This window comes from Prionailurus bengalensis, chromosome B1, assembly GCF_016509475.1.
Source record: "Prionailurus bengalensis isolate Pbe53 chromosome B1, Fcat_Pben_1.1_paternal_pri, whole genome shotgun sequence".
NCBI classification, from domain to species: Eukaryota; Metazoa; Chordata; class Mammalia; order Carnivora; family Felidae; genus Prionailurus; species Prionailurus bengalensis.
The window spans coordinates 170,032,929-170,041,327 of NC_057344.1; positions in this window are offsets into that span (position 1 = coordinate 170,032,929).

Below are 8,399 nucleotides of genomic sequence, written 5' to 3' on the forward strand. Positions count from 1 at the left end.
AATTACTAACTGCCCTATCTCTCTTCTGTGACCTCGCCTGCTTGCTAAATAGATAACTTAGAATGCAAAATGCTCCCCCACCCCTTCTACCAAGATCTGGCTTAGTCAAGACCAACATGTAAAAAGTCACATACTCGCTACCCTATGGTAGCGTCTAACTAACTATGATTGGTCATTTTAAACCCTCTTAGGACAAAGATCTTTAAATTGATAGGTTCCCGCCAAAACTAACGTCTGTGTGTCACAATATAATTGGCTACCATGAAATGTTGTAAATTGTAATTAGTTAACCAATAATGATGTATTCTGACTTGCTAAAATCCATATAAGCTCACTGCTACCTTTGTTCAGGGCCATTCTCTGCATTTTTCTCAAGATCAGGAGGTCAGGTTTGGCCCGGCGGTGAATAAAATCTTGCCTCACTTCTATTTGGCATCCGGTGGTTTTTCCAACAGCATCCTGTTTCATGGAATAAAAACATAAATAAGGTAGTATCCTTGCCTTGGAATTGATTACAGAACAGGAGTGTTGACAGATATATAAAAGACACAGTATAACTGGATGTGACAAAGTGGTAATTACACAATTGGAAATTTTCAAAAGAAATTATAAGCTACAAAAACTTTTTCTCCCAGACAAATACAGAAATCTTCAGACCAAAATCTGAAGTTAAGACCAATTAAGCTCCATTAGTAAAATTTTTATTTGAATCAGATATTTGAAAGGCAGTGTTTGAAAAGCATTTGCTCTAATCCTCAAAACATGTTAGAGCAGAAGAGAGTTCAGGCAGAAATAAGCCTTGGAGATGTGGATAAACAGTCTTCCTCACTCAGAGGAAGGAAAGAGGGAAGATGGATAAAGAAAGAAAATTGATTTTAAGGCTGCAAATTGGTAAATCAAGATTATTGGGGTTGGACTTTTTCAGGAGAGAAAGAGGTGACATAAGAATGGTTAGATTAGACTCCTGTGGAGCACACACTAGCCAAAAAAAGACAAATCTCATCACTGGCAGCAATGCACAGGCTAGAGAGTCACAAAGTTGTTGAAATCATGCAAAGACTTGGGTTATTTTATCCTTAGCAGATGATAGAGACTAGGGCACTGGTAAGCAGAGAAGGGCACCAAGGAAAATCAAAGAAAGAGGGGGCCCAAGGTTGGAGGGACTGTTGATGTCACCATGGCTAACCAGGTTGTCCTATCTGTGTTGAGAGGCAAGTGAAATCAAGACACAGCCAGTGAACTAGAATGATGATCACAAGGCAAATACCTTCCGGGTCAGAGGCATGAAAGAAAAAAAGCAATTAGGAATGAATATAAAACAATAGCAGATGTAAGGGCGATCTGGCTAACATCTGTCACTCCATTGATCGCCAGGGTTGATTAGAATGATCTGGCTGGCTAGGTGGGTTCCCCTTCCTCCCTCACCGCTCCACGTGGGTCCCTCCAGAAGCTGTGCCCGCTCGGTAGAAGAGGAGGACCCTCCCCGATAGAGGAGGGCCATTGGTCAAGGGTATACGAGTAGCTGCGCTCCCCTGCTAGAACCTCCAAACAAGCTCTGAAAACAATAGCAAGCAGGGCTGATGGCAACTAGAGAAAGTATGCCCTTGTTAAATGAGGAAAGAAAGAAAGAAAGAAAGAAAGAAAGAAAGAGAAAGAAAGATGGGGAGGAAGAAATACAAAAAGGCAGGAGGGAAGCAGAGAGGGAGGAAGTGAGGAGGGAAGGAAGAGCTAGTCTATTAAACAAAACACCTAGATTTATAGTCCAGACTTAGATTATTTTGACCCATTATGGAAAAATACAGAGAAATTAAAAGATTGGAGGTTATCCAGAAGGTAAGCAGCAGATTCATTAAGAGATTGTGGACTGGAAGTTTATTAAGAGGACTGGACATATTCAGAAAAAGGAAAAACACACTTTGTTGTTTATCTGAAATTCACATTTAACTGGATGTCATATATTCTAGTTATATGGCAAAGCTAAAGGGATTTTACAAATACAATTAAGGTTTCCAATCTGTTGACTTTGAGTTAACCAAAGGGAGATTATCCTGGGCGGGCCTCGCTTTATCAGATGAGACCTTTAAAGAATGTGTTTGAATACCTTAAAGAAGGCATTTGAGTTCTCCTGCTGGCCTCCAGGAAGAAGCAAACAACCATATCATCAACTTCCTGTGGAAGGAATAGCCTCTAGGATCTGAGGAGTCCAGTCCTACAACCACAAGGAACTAATTCCTGCCAACAACTACATGAACTTGGAAGAGGACTCAAGCTTCGAGTAAGACCTCAGCCCTGACTGACACAGGAATCAGCCTCATGAGGCACAGAGCACAGGAATCAACTAAGTGGTGCCTATACTTCTAATCCATGGAAACTGTGAGATATTAAATGTATATCGTCTGAAGCCACTAAACGTGTAGTGACTTGTGACATGGCAATAGAAAACTAATACAGACTATAATCTCAGATTTTTTGAATCTGAGGCTGATTCTGCCATTTCCTAGGTTAACTGGGTTAAAAGGACACTGCCATTCTAAAAAGCAGGCATAGGTCTAACCTCCAGTTGAAGTTCTTCTGTATTCTGAGGGTGAGTACCTCATGCCACAAATCCTAAAAATAATGTAGAATAAAGCCAGTATCACCATTATTTAGCTTCCCTGATGACGGGCTCATCAGCATTTCTACTACTGGCACTAGAAATTCCCCCTTCTCTGTTTTCCTTAGAGAAGGAAAATTACAATTGTCAACAAAACTTGATTACACGTGAAAAACTAGTCATCTCAGGGACTGCACAGCACTGAACTGAGTTCCTCTTAACAAGTCCTCGCAACAACTTTTCAAGGCTGGGATTATTAGCCACATTTTACTAATAAGGAAACAGGGCTCGGAGAGATTAAAAGACTTGCTGAAGATCACCCAGATAGTAAATCGTAGAGCTCAAATTAGAAAATTATAAGGTTTCTCACCAAAATCTATGTTCTCACTATTGTGAAATAAGCCTTGTCATTAAAACATAGTTCTCTCCATTTCAAGCCTCCATTCACCCACACCATTTAGAATTTAGAACTGGACGCAACACTAACATTAATCCTATATTCCAGGTTACTAATGAATCTAGGTTACCTGTAAAGTAGATTTTTCACAAGAAGCCGGTGTATCCTCTGTATAATAAACAGGTACTCTATATAATAAACATGGGGAAGACCATATAGTGGCAAATTTCTCTACCTGAAAATGTTTCTGCCAAGTAACTCAGAATTCACCTAATTCCATGAAGCTTTTACTTCCTGGATGCAAAGAGAAATTATATGAGCTTTATAGAGAAAAATTGCAAATGGTTTCTGCAGCCAAGGATAACTGCTAACACACGCCCAGGCGTTAATTACCCTCAGCACATAGCAATTGCATTCATAATTCTAAAATAAATGATTTGGTTTTAATATCTTATATCTTCTATTTATAGATTTATAATTTTCTAGGAGAAATGGATAGCATTTTGCAACATTTGCTCTGGTAGGCAAAGAGCTTAGAAACGTTGGATGAGAAAACAGGATTTGAATATGTAAATCAATCAGCAAGATTGCATCACATTTTATCAGATACCAGAAGCAGAAGTGGTATGGACTTTTTTCAGATGATCTTTTACTAACTATATTATATGTCTTAAGTAAATATTAACTAGCAAGAGAAACTTGTCTAATAGGATGTCAATATCTTAATAATCCTTTTTACTCCACATTTTTATTTACTGCTTCATTGATTTATTAATGTTAATTAACATTTACTCTATTTTTCTCAATAAAATATGTATATTAAAGGCCATAGCCTTAAAATAAATAAACAAGCATATACCCATATATAAAATAACAAATGTACACATACATATATTTTACATACACACAGTTGTGTGTTAGATACGTGTGTGTGTGTGTGTGTGTCTGTGTGTGTGTGTGTGACATTAACCCCCATGATTTGCCCAAATATTCACTGGTCTGATGTTACAGTGCCCTTTTGCTCATCTAATGGAAGTTTGATAATGGGTCAATTTTGCCTTGCCTTGATTCTCCATCCTGGTCTGATATAAGACATTTCAGAATAATGCAAGCTCTACAGGGCAGAGATTTTTGTCTTTTACTGATAGATCACAAGCATTAGAGTACTGTCTGAGACACAGTAAATACATGCTGCATGAATATAATAAACAAATGGCCTACAATTTGATTCATTTTCCATACATGCAAGTATGGAAGAAGAAAGTATGTTAAGGTGCTAACAACACATCTGACTTTAAAATGAAAAAGAAGCTAAATTTGTGAGATTTCCTCCTTTTGGATAAAGGTTGAGCTCACTGATTTTATTTCAACTGGAAAGATTATAGGTAGGATGACAGCAGAGTGTATATTTCTTAAGGATGAAATGGAATTGTATTCAGTATCATTGGTATCCCCTTAAATAACAGCAGCTTGAGGACGGATGGATCATTGACATGTTTCTTCATTTTTCTCTTCATTACACTCTGAATTTTGTTTTAAAATCAAGGATTCCATGTGAGTTCTTCTGCATATAATAAATAATTACAACATTACATAATAAAATCTTAAATTTTTAATATGAGGATAATTACATCCTTGTAAGCATGTACAATGCGAGTCTATATTAATGCAGAAGCCACGGGGCGCCTGGGTGGCGCAGTCGGTTAAGCGTCTGACTTCAGCCAGGTCACGATCTCGCGGTCCGTGAGTTCGAGCCCCGCGTCGGGCTCTGGGCTGATGGCTCAGAGCCTGGAGCCTGTTTCTGATTCTGTGTCTCCCTCTCTCTCTGCCCCTCGCCCGTTCATGCTCTGTCTCTCTCTGTCTCAAAAATAAATAAACGTTGAAAAAAAAAAAAATGCAGAAGCCACACTGGTATAATTAAGCAATTACAAACATAGCACGACTAAAAAGGATTGAAAAAAATAAGAGAATAAGGGTCTTTCCCTAAGGGACACACTTTCTATCTTCAGAAAAATACTGACAAATATTCCATCATGAACCTTTTATTCATGTATCCAATACGGCACTAAAACCTACTTAGCTTCTTTATGTTACTGCAGAGACAATAGCATTTAATTATTTCTTGAAATTTGAAATCGTACATATTAAGCCAAAAGATTCCATAATGCTTTATTATTCAGTATTGCAAATTATTTTGTAGAATTATTTTCAAATATATGTGTGGTGAATTCATTACGGTAGAATGGTTCATTGGTTAGATCACAAGAGACTCATTTCAAAAATCAGAAATTTCATCTAGCACTAATTGGAAAGTTAACCCCATAAAATTGTTTTAATGGTCAATATCTTGCCACTCTGCCTAATTTATCCAAAGGGAACAGTATGGGGCTGATGAGTCAGAGGAATGACTCAACCGCTAGGCTGTACATGGTGGTGGAATCCTGCAAACATTTATTTCATTTCTAGACACCACTTAGATAAATAATGCATAACGTTAGAACCCAGCATGAGATTCAATATTTTGACTTAGGAACAGCTTTGTTCTTTCTTGCAGGACAATTAATATCTGGTTAGATGCCACTGTGAATGATGAATTGTTTCTTAAAATGTTGTCTGATTTCTTTTCACCTCTTCACTCTAGCACAAATAATTTTTTTATGAACCTTGAGAGCCTAGATAATAGTACAAATGCCTTCAAGCACCATGGAAATGGCCTTGAGACATAAGCCTAAGGCCAGACCTTTTATGCATCACTGATGCAAACCAGGTATCTTGTAGGAAAGGAGAAATCAGAAAGCCAGCTTTCAGGGTTAACGCTAAGATTCATGGGGAGGTATTTTGCTGAGGACATTACTTGAATATGAGAAAGTTTTCCTCACCCAGTTTCCACGGACTTTCCTGTAGTTTGTGTGCTATTTTGCACATGCCCTTGCTATTGCTTAGCCGTCAAGTTCATGTGTCTGCAGAAATATATAAAAAATGAATTATCTGTCAATTCATGAGCAGGGGGAAAAGTTGTGCAGGCAAAGCTTCCTTGTGCTATAAAAAGAAATATAGTGGCTTCAGCTCCTTGGGAGTTCCCAGTCTTACTCCCTGTTGCTCACTCCTGCGTTGCTAAAATGAAGACCGGATGAACTTCAAGAGCTGGCATTTGCCTTGAGCAGTTCAAAAACAGGGCTGGCAAGATTCACAGGTCTGACAATCCCAGGATCAGCAGAATTGGTTGATTAAAGGGAGCAAAATTTAGAGTTTATAATGAAATTTTAACAATGAGCTGTTTAAACAAGTCATTCAGAATTTATGCTTCTGGATAACTTGCTGTAAAACTGAATAATGCACATTTCAAAGGAACACAAAATCTGATTTCTGTTGTTTGGTTTTCTCCAAAAGTGTCAGTTGGGATTTGAACAGTGAGATAGAATAGTTTGATGTCTTTGGGTAACTTCCTTAGCATTGTCCCCGCTGTTGAAAGAATTAAACCAAAAGGCAAATTTCAGACAATAAGAAATAAGCTAGTTATGGTTGACTGAAAGTGAATCCATAAAGGCATCAAGGATCACATGGCAATGCCACATACCTCACAAGACAAAACATAAGGGATGAGGTTGGGTTCAGATGTAAATAGAATCACTTTTTCTTGCATTTTCCCTTGTTTCTGTTTGTCTTAGTCGGTTTGAGCTTCTATAACACAATGCTATAGACTGAGAGGCTTATAAATAACAAACATGTATTTCTCACAGTTCTTGACTGTGGAAAGTTCAAACTCAAGGTGCCAGACGATTTTGTATCTGATGAATGCCCCACTTTCTGGTTCATAGATGGCTATTTTTTGCTGTGTCTTCATGCGGCATAAGGGGCAAAATAACCTCTAAGCGGTCTCTTGTATAAGGCCACTAATGTCATTCATGAGGACTCTACCCTCATGACTTAGTTACCTCCTAGAGGCTCTGCCTCCTAATACCATCACAGAGTTTCAACATATGAATTTGGGGGAGTGGGGATGGTACACAAACATTCGGTCCATTGTACTACTGAAAAGCAGCAATTAGAAACAAAGAAAGAAAACATTTAAATATATCTAGAGAAAAAGCAAAAACAAAAAAAAAATCCAAGTAGAGTTGTCAGTGAAACCACAATTTCTTGACTTTGACTTTGACTTTTTGTCCACGATTTGTTTTCACTATGTTATTATGGCAGACCTAACTATTCTATCAGGGACAAACTACTGTTCGTTCATAAAAGAGTAAGCTCATTCACTCTTCCTCTCTCTCTTTATATTGAATTTTAAGGTGTTTTAAAGAGATTTCAAGTAATTCTTCAAAATAGGTTTTTATACAAACGTGTTTTCCTAGAGGCATACATAAATAGATAAAATGCAGAGAGCACATGCACATATATTTCTTACTTTCCCACAGAGAACCAGTCTTGTAGTTTTCTGTTCCAGGACAGACAGATACCAAGGCATGCATCTATCTATCTACTAAAGGACTGGCGCATTAATTCCAAGAAGAAACCTTACTGAAAATGGACGTGCTGGTGGAAAGAAAGGGAAGCCAAGCCATAGCTTCTTCCACTCACCTTCCTACCGGTGAAAGAAATAACTTCAGAACCACTGAGAGCATGTATGGCTTCAAGCAATCTTTATGGAAAAAAATGACTACTTGAGAAATTATTTGTTCTGAAAGTTGCTGAATCTTTCCTATCGGCATAACTTATTACTGCACTTGATGGCTTTCCTGCAGTTGCTGTTTTATCCCATATATGAAACTGTAATGAAAAGGTTAATCACAGCTCACCAGGGTTTATTATAGTTAGAGGCTATTAACGGTTTGAATGGAGTCCAGCTACTTCAAACCCTCAAGCATATTGAAAGAAACCAGTTATTAACTGGGGCCATGCCCTACATACTAAGGAGTACATAATAATTTTCACTCTGAGCAAATCTGGATTTAAAAGAATATGGGAAAGTCAAAGGGTCTCTTCTAGCATCTGTTTACTGCGAGCTGCGTAAGTCAAACTTAGCCTTGTATAAAATGGGTTTTTGGGGAGTTGTTTTTTTTTTTGTTTCTTGTAATTGACCTAAGAGTTTCTAGTTAAGTATGAAGAGTGCCAGCTTTGGAGTCAGAACGCAGGAATAAGAAACAAAGCTTTGCAAGTTTTTACCTATATGACCTTGGGTCAATTACTTCACCTCAATATGCCTAAATTCAGTTTCTTTAATGATAAAATGAGTGTAATTGAAGTACCTAATCTGTAGGGTTGTTGCGAGCATGAAATAAGGTAATCCATGCAGAGGGCTTAGCATAGTACCTACCATATAGTAAACATCCAATGAATGTCATTGGATGACATAGAATAATTATTATTATTGTTAATGTTATCATTATTATTGCTACAAGAAAGTAAGAG